A 9,227-nucleotide genomic window follows, 5' to 3' on the forward strand; every position below is an offset into this window, starting at 1 on the left:
TAAGTGGGCTGTCTTATCATGAGAGGTTAGATGGGTTTCTGTAGATTTCAAAAGAATGAGGGATGATTTCCAAACAAGTAAGATCCTAAGGGGTCTTGACAGGATCAATAATTGAGATGTTTCTATGAGTGGGACTGTTGTGAACCAGAGCTTAAGACTACAAATTAAAGAGCAACTCGTTAAAAACTGAAATGCACAGTATTTGAGGTGGAGATGGGTTATGGAGAACTAGTACAAGAGGAACTGAAGCCAGCATTGATCATATTGGATGGCAGTGTGTGAGAGGTCAAGTAGTCTACTCCAATTCCCTCGCCCCCCCCCCCCCCCACTTGCAAGCACAAGGAATTTGATTAAAAATCAATTAAAATGCTTGTCTTTTACTGTTTTAAAGTTGCAATGCCACTTCAGCTTATTAAAAAGCTTACATATTCCTGCATTTAAATATAATTACTGATATAACAAATGAAAGTATAAGAAACCGATGTTAACCACAACAGTGAAATACATATAAAGCTGAAATTTAACTTTGCATTGTCTTAGACAAGCTATTTGTTATTTCCAGGAATATATAATGCTTGAAATGGTCTAAAGGTAATAAACTTGCCAGTATGAAATTGAATATTTTGTCAAACAATAACATAAAAAGGTAATTCTAGATTTTTATCAGGAATTTATCAGAGAGATAGCAGACAACTGCAGGAAACATAAAGATGTGATAGTAGGGGATTTAAATTTTCCACATACTGATTGGGACTCCCATACTGTTAAAAGTCTAGACGGGTTAGAGTTTGTAAAATGTGTGCAGGAAAGTTTTCTAAATCAATATATAGAGAGGATTCAATATTAGATCTATTAGGAAACTAGTTAGGACAGGTGATGGAAGTGTGTGTAGGGGAATACTTTGGTCCCAGTGATCATAACACCATTAGTTTCAACTTGATCATGGGTATAGATAGATTTGGTCCTCGGGTTGAGATTCTAAACTGGAAAAAGGGCAAATTTGAAGAAATGAGAAAGGATCTAAAAAGCACGGATTGGGACAGGTTGTTCTCTGGCAAGGATGTGATTGGTAAGTGGGAGGCCTTCAAAGGAGAAATTTTGGGAGTGCAGAGTTTGTATGTTCCTGTCAGGATTAAAGGCAAAGTGAATAAGAATAAGGAACCTTGGTTCTGAAGGGATATTGGAACTCTGATAAAGAAGGAGAGATGTATGACATGTATAGGAAACAGGGAGCAAATAAGGTGCTTGGGGAGCATAAAAAGTGCAAAAAAAAACTTAAAGAAATCAGAAGGGCTAAAAAAAGACGAGGTTGCTTTGGCAGTCAAGGTGAAGGATAATCCTAAGAGCTTCTACAGGTATATTAAGAGCAAAAGGATAGTAAGGGATAAAATTGGTCCTCTTGAAGGTCAGAGTGGTCGGCTATGTATGGAATCAAAAGAAATGGGGGAGATCTTAAGTGGGTTTTTTGCATCTGTATTTACTAAGGAAACTGGCGAGTCAGTGGAAATAAGGCAAATAAGTAGTGAGGTCATGGAACCTATACAGATTGAAGAGGAGGATATCTTGATAGCTTGCTATCTTGAAGCAAATTAGAGTAGATAAGTCCCCAGGATCTGACAGGGTATTCCCTTGGACCTTGAAGGAGACTAGTGTTGAAATTGCAGGGGCCCAGGCAGATAATTTAAAATGTCGGTATCCACGGGTGAGGTGCCGGAGGATTGGAGGATAGCTCATGTTGTTCCATTGTTTAAAAAAGGTTCTAAAAGTAATCTGGAAAATTATAGACCGGTTAGTTTGACATCAGTAGTAGGTAAATTATTGGAATGAGTACTAAGAAATAGGATCTACAAGTATTTGGATAGATAGGGACTTATTAGGGAGAGTCAACATGGTTTTTTCCATGGTAGGTCGTATTTAGCCAATCTATTAGAGTTTTTTTGAGGAGGTTACCAGGAAAGTGGATGAAGGGAAGGCAGTGGATGTTGTCTACGTGTATGTCCCGCATGGGAGGTTAGTTAAGAATGTTCAGTCGCTAGGTATACATGGTGAAGTTGTAAAGTGGATTAGACATTGGCTCAATGGAAGAAGCCAGAGAGTGGTAGTGGAGGATTGCTTCTCTGAGTGGAGGCCTGTGACTAGTGGTGTGACACAGGGATCAGTGCTGGATCCATTGTTATTTGTCATCTATATCAATGATCTGGATGATAATGTAAATTGGATCAGTAAATTTGCTGATGATGCAAAGACTGGAGATGTTGTGGACAGTGAGGAAGGTTTTCAAAGCTTGCAGAGGGATTTGGACCAGCTGGAAAAATGGGCTGACAAATGGCAGATGGAGTTTAATGCAGACAAGTGGAAGGTATTGCACTTTGGAAGGACAAACCAAGGTAGAACATACAAGGTAAATGGTAGGGCACTGAGGAATGCAGTAGAATAGAAAGATCTGGGAATACAGATACAAAATTTCCTAAAAGTGGTGTCACAGGTGGATAGGGTCGTAAAGAGAGCTTTTGGTACATTGGCCTTTATAAATCAAAGTACTGAGTATAAGAGTTGGAATGTTATGGTGAGGTTGTATAAGGCATCAGTGAGGCCGAATTTGGAGTATTGTGTGCAGTTTTGGTCACCAAATTACAGGAAGGATATTAATATGGTTGAAAGAGTGCAGAGAAGGTTTAAAAGGATGTTGCTGGGACTTGAGAAGCTGAGTTACAGAGAAAGGTTGAATAGGTTATGACTTTATTCCCTGGAGCATAGAAGAATAGGGAGATTTGATAGAGGTATATAAAATTATGATGGGTATAGATAGAGTGAATGCAAGCAGGCTTTTTACACTGAGGCCAGGGGAGAAAAAAAAACAGGATGGGTTAAGGGTGAAGGGGGAAAAGTTTAAAGGGAACATGGGGGGGGGCCTTCTTCACACAGAGGGTGGTGGGAGTGTGGAATGAGCTGCCAGATGAAATAGTAAATGCGAGCTCACTTATAACATACAAGAAAATCTTGGACAGATACATGGATGAGAGGTGTATGGAGGGATATGGTCCAGGTGCAGGTCAGTGAGACTAGGCAGAAAAATGGTTCAGCACAGCCAAGAAGGGCCCAAAGGCCTGTTTCCGTGCTGTAATATTCTATCGTTCTATGGAATCCATTAAAATGTTGGGAGTAATTGGTAAAACAATAAATTGATTTATAACTCTGCACTTGGCAAATCTAGTTGAAATTGATTTGTGGTAATTCTGTATTTCAAGCTGCTTTGAAATCATGGAATGTATCTGTGGCAAAGTAAAGATCACGACTGACCTTTTTAAAAAATATTTACCCTGCTGCTAGCAGGTGGAAAGGAAACTTGAGAAAACCCCAGAGCATTTAATTCAATGCTTATCAATAATAAAATAATTCCTTTAAAGTTGCTTCCATTCATAAATTGGTCCGTTATGCTGTTGGCATAATAAACATAGTTTTGTGCAGAATTAGTTTGACGGCAGACATCTACAGCTGAAGCTGCAAAGAAACTATGGTCTATCTTTAAAAATATCTTTATCCAGAGGCACCGTTTGTCAAAACCTTTGAAGCATGATTGTGATAGGTTCTTTAATGCTTATAACTAATGGTTTAACTTATACAGTTCTTTGACCCAACCTACATGACTTGTATTCAAATCACCTTAAAACAGAACAAATTAAAATCTACTTGTACTGTGTAGTTTGGGATTCTTTGAATGTTGTTCAAGTGACAAGCATCCTCTTTGATGTTTGAGGTTTGGCCTGAACTGATGATCTAATTAATACAACTTTGACTTTGATAGCAATTCTTCCATTATTGTACCTTCTACATCATCTGAATATTAGTGATTGTATGTGAGTGAATGACACTGATTTCACAAAACTGAAGGATTAATTAATCTCTGCTTCATTTGAGATTTTTGAAAGTTCTTTCCCAGGTAAGATACTGTCAATGGAACCTAGAATGCAACCAGAAAGTGGCTAGCTCATAAATCTAGGACTTCCCAATTTGGACAAAGTCTGAAAGCTTATGTTCAATTGTGTTGAGAAATGTCAGCCATTTTGTACGGAATTTTATTATTTCCCAATGAGATTCAATTACCAGTATTTGAGTGTTGAGTATATCCTTTTATCTTAAGTATCAAGCTTGAATGAACAATTGAATTACTAGTGCACAGTATTCAACATTTCCTTTACTGCTTTTGACCCCATATTGTGGTTGGCAACAAAGTTGATTTTGCAGTTTTAAATGTATGTTACTTCTCTCCTCCTCTGCTTAATTGTACAATTCAGTTGTACACCAACATCTACTGGGCAACTTTAACAGAAAAATGTTACTCTCACTGAAAAACTATTCAAAGTTATGTGGTTACGTGAAGGGTACTTTTAGAATAGTTCCCAACTGAGATGTTTTTGTATCAGTTACATTTCATTACATATGTGGGTAAAAACAGCCCATATAGCTGGTAAGTGGGAATTCTGGTTACTGTGCATCAATATTATTCCATAACAATTCACTGATTTCTGACTGCCAATGTGCTACGAGGTCATCATAGAGCTGAAAAATCCCATTCCCACCCTTTATTCATGAACACTAGTGAGGAAATTATTATACAAAAGATTATAGGAGAAATTACTATGGACATGACTTTTACCAGAGTGATGATTAAGGAACCAGGGAGAAAATTAATACTGGAGATCAAAGGCAAGTGAGAAGGGGATCATAAAGGGTTTTGGGAGAATGGGACAAAGGTATCAGGAGAGTTCTACTTCAAAACTAGATATTAGTAAACTATCTTCAGTAAATCCTTTCTGTAGTTGGTGGGTGTTAGGAAACCTCTGGAGTTATTTGATATTTCAAATTAAATTTTTTAAAAATTCTGTATTCTGTTCACAAAAATTAACTTTTCAAAAGGCATAAACCTGTACCTGTTGCCAACAAGTCATCTAAGTTGTGTAAAATTTCCAAAACAACCATTACTCTGCAACTGTTTCAAAAATTATTCTTTATTAAAGGATAATTGAAAGACAGTAAAGTCAGTTCTATTTATCTTTCTAATAATAGAACATTTGAAATGCAGGCTTTTACAGCATGCAGCAACAATGTCTATTTAAATGGTTCCAACTGATACAAAACAAGAAACTAAACTAAGCTCATCATACTTTATATTATTTCTATGTACATACCCTGTAAGTCTACTGATGCCTCTGGACACATCTTCAGTGATGTTCCTGGGATCATCAGGTGTTTCAGGTCTTTCAATGTCATACAACCTCCAGGTGACCCAGCTGGGGCTGATCAGACCCCAGCTTGTGTCCAGATGGCTAGCTACTTATGACTCCAAGGTTCCCCTCTTTTGAGCCACAGTCATCTTGTGGCCCTCTCTGCCGGATCAGTGGTACTGCAATGGCTCTCCTCTTCCTTTCTCCTTCATATTATGCAACCCAAGTTGCTGAAGGCCCTGGCTGAAGAACAGGCTGCAAATCCACTGGGAGACACCTCACTCTCCATCCAGCCTGCTGACACTTGCTGACCAGTCCAAGCTTCCGTTGCTTCATTCCCACCGCCTTGCAGGTTCTCGTCTCCTCCACTGCTGCTCTCACCTCCTCCTGAACTAGGCAGCGCCTTTCCTTCCCTCTGATGGTGTCCATTTGGGGACTTGGAAAGGATCCTAGCCCAGCTCGGCCTCGTGTAACCACTCCCATCACCCTTCTGTGACGCAGCCTTGCCTCTGCTTCCTGAATAGCTTCCTCTGCCCTCCACTTCCTGCCAGTCCTCACTTGGATCCCTGCTCTAGCCACCTTTGGATCACTTGAGTCCCTGTACTGTACCACTTCTCTGGCTCTTGTTACCTTGAATTCCTCCTCCAAGGATTTGAAGAGCAGTTGCAGTTTGTTGTGGTGTCCATAAGAGCGTGATGCTGCTCAGGCTCTTTGGCAGCCCCAGCTATCTCCTGAGGTGCATGCTGACCCTCCTCTCTAAGATTTCGACTGTCGAGATCAGATCTGTATAGACGAGGAGGGGCCACAGGATTCTGGGAAGAATCCCATGCTGATACACCTAGGCTTTGAACTTCCTGGGTAGGCCAAACTTGTCCACAGATTTCAGCCAGCCACCCAACTCAGTGCAGGTCGCCTGAATGGATGTCATGTCTCCTAGGGAGCTGTCAAAAACCTTAGCTAAGCTATTGACTGGCTTTTCTGTGATGATTGGGATGGCTGAACCGGAACTTGTTTTCCACCTTGCCTTTCCTCAGCACCATTGATCTTGATTTGGCTGGTTTGAAACGCATCCAGGCCCACTCCACCAGCTTTTCGAGCCCCTGTAGAATCCACCGGCAGCCTGGGACTGATTCTGTGGTGACTGTGAGGTCATCCATGAATGCCCTGATGGGTGGTTGCCGTTGAGCGGAATTCACTCTGGGCCCTCTGCACTCTGGTTCAGCAGACTCAGTGAGCATGTCCATGGCTAGGGAGAACAGTGTCACTGAGATAGTGCACCCTGTGATGATGCCGATCTCCACCTTGTACCAGCTTGATGTAATTGCTCCTGAAGAGATCCTCATCATGAAGTTGCTGTAATAATCAGCGATAAGGTCTCTGATTCTGCTGGGGACGTGATGCTTGGTCAGTGTGAGCTGCACCGGCTTGTGCGGAATGGAGCCATAATCATTTGCCAGGTCGAGCCACAGCACTGACAGATTGCCCTTGTTCTCTCTGGCCTCCCTGATGAGCTGTGTCACCACACAGGTGGGCTCCAGACAGCCTGGCATCCCTGAAATGTCACCCTTCTGGACTGGTGTATCAATATGGGTGTTCTTTGCTAGGTAGGTGCACAGTCTATTTGAAACGGCACTGAGGAAGATCTTCGCCTTGACACACAGCAGGGAGATGATGCAGAACTGGTCTATCTGGGTGGCGTTTTCCTCCTTCGGGATCCACACCTCTTCCACCACTCTCCACTGTTCCGGGATCTTCTCGAGTTTGGGACAGTTCTTGTACACTTTGTACGAGGTTCTGCTTGGTCCTGGAGCCGAGCTTGCCCTTGCTTTGCGGACGACCTCTCTGACTTCCTTTAGCTGCAGCTCTGACGTGTCGAACTGCACATCCGGTTCCATTCAAGGAGGTCTATTAGGATGTTGCACTCCCCCAACTCCCGCTCTCATTTCAGGATCACTGTAAATCTTCTTCAGATGTTGGTCTGTGTCTTCCTGCGAACAGGCCAGTTTCCCACTGCGCTTCTGCCCTAGCAACTCCTTGGTAAACTTGAAGGGGTTGGCGATAAAGGCAGCACCTTTTCGGGCCCTTTCACGATGCCACTCTGCCCGGCGGAGAACCCTGATCTTCTTTCATAGTATGCATATTAGTTGGGCCAAGCCAGTGCGCTCCTCTTCTCCTGCCTCCTTGTACTGGGACTTAAGCGCTTTCATCTCCCGCCTGATGTTGTGGATCCTCAACGCTCTTTGGTTCTTCGAGTAAGGTGTTCTAGAGCCTTTCCTCTTTTCTCCGAACCTACTGGCAATGATTGTTGTGGCTTGTAACTTCCTATCGACCGCTCCCTTCACCGTTGCCTCCAGAATTTGGTTGACATCTTTGTCAAACTGTTTCCACAGTGAAGTCGTGTCAGCTGCAGGCCATTTGATCCGACTCCTGTTAGACTTGATGTTAGGGGAGTTAGTTTGCAACACTTGGAGGTTCTGGGCACTATGGGGTGACTCCGGGCATGGCACCTCCTTCGTCTCACCAGGCTGGACACCTGCACGTTGTGCTGCTCCTGCTCCCGCCAGACACTTCATCCTCGCTCGGTGGATCTTCAAGCCGCGATCCTGCTTGCAGATTTTGCCACATGCGCACTGCTTGCTCATAGTCATTTGTTCGTTGCCTGGGTCTGATGCCGTTGTGTCCATCCGGCAGGGGTGCTCATCTTCTCCCCTCTCGGGCATCCCTGGGGGTATGTTTCCCTTAGATTCATCGTAGCTTTTGTGGGGGTCCTCCTCTCAGAGGACACAGATTGGGTTGCCAGCCCGTTCTGCCTTGGTCGCCGTCTCTCCGGGCTGTCGCTGACTCCCAGTCGTCACCACTCTTTTCATGGTTGTCACCCAGTCTTTCCTGGCTGTCACTGATGAACTGTGTAAGCTGTGTAGGTACATCTACTGATGCCTCTGGACACATCTTCAGTGATGTTCCTGGAATCATTGGGTGTTTCTGGTCATACAAGCATATGTTAAACACAGTAAATCGTAGCATTTAGGGAGTGTTGGTAAACAGGGACCCTCGGGCACAAGTCCCTATAGATTTCGGTAAGTGACAGCACAGGTGGAAGGGTAGTGATGAAGACATAATGGATACTTGTCTTCATCAGCCAAGTATAGGATACAAGAACAGGGACATTGCGTTACGTTTTGGCACGTACGATGGAGATTGAAAACCTGGTTGAGTGGTGCCTCAGCAGCCACTCATTCAGTATCAACAAAACCAAAGAACAGGAAGAAGAAGCCAGAAGGCCATGGACAATCCTCATCAGGGAAATGAAGCTGAAGACGGTCAATAGCTTTAAATTCCTTGCTATCCCTGGATCAATAGTTCTGCGAGAGCAGGACTTACCGTGCGACACAGAGCTTACGCTGCCAGCAATCAGCAGGAGCTCAGGAAAAGCAGCTACGATCTGTGCAAAGCTATCACGGCTGCGAAACAACAATACAGGGACAAAATTATGTCAAGGTTCACGACGAATAGCACACGTGACTTGTGGTGAGGGTTGCACACCATCGCGACTTCAAAGCCAAACATAGTGGTGTCGCCAACATCGCGGCTTCTCTCCCAGATGAGCTCAAATCGCTTATACACTCAGTTCGATGTCGCTAACTCAGAGCCTCCGAGGAAAGCCTCTGCTAAAACCTGCAACTTGGTCATCTCTGAGGCTGAGGTATGCAGATATTTCTGCACTAGTGGACAGTCACTAGTGGACAGTCACTAGGCTGTGGGACCGGACGGCATCCCAGCCCCAGTACTCAGGATGTGTGCAGCACAGCTGGCTGGTGTATTTACAGATATATTTAATCTCTCCCTCTCCCAGTGTAGAGTGCCCTCCTGCTTCAAATTATCCACCACTGTCCCTGCACCAAAAAAGACCAAGGTAACGTGCCTGAACGACTGGTGTCCTGTCGCACTCTCCTCAATAATAAGCAAATGCTTTGAGAGGCTGGTCAAGGATTATATCTGCAG

The sequence above is a fragment of the Hemitrygon akajei genome, chromosome 4, assembly GCF_048418815.1.
Source record: "Hemitrygon akajei chromosome 4, sHemAka1.3, whole genome shotgun sequence".
NCBI lineage: Eukaryota > Metazoa > Chordata > Chondrichthyes > Myliobatiformes > Dasyatidae > Hemitrygon > Hemitrygon akajei.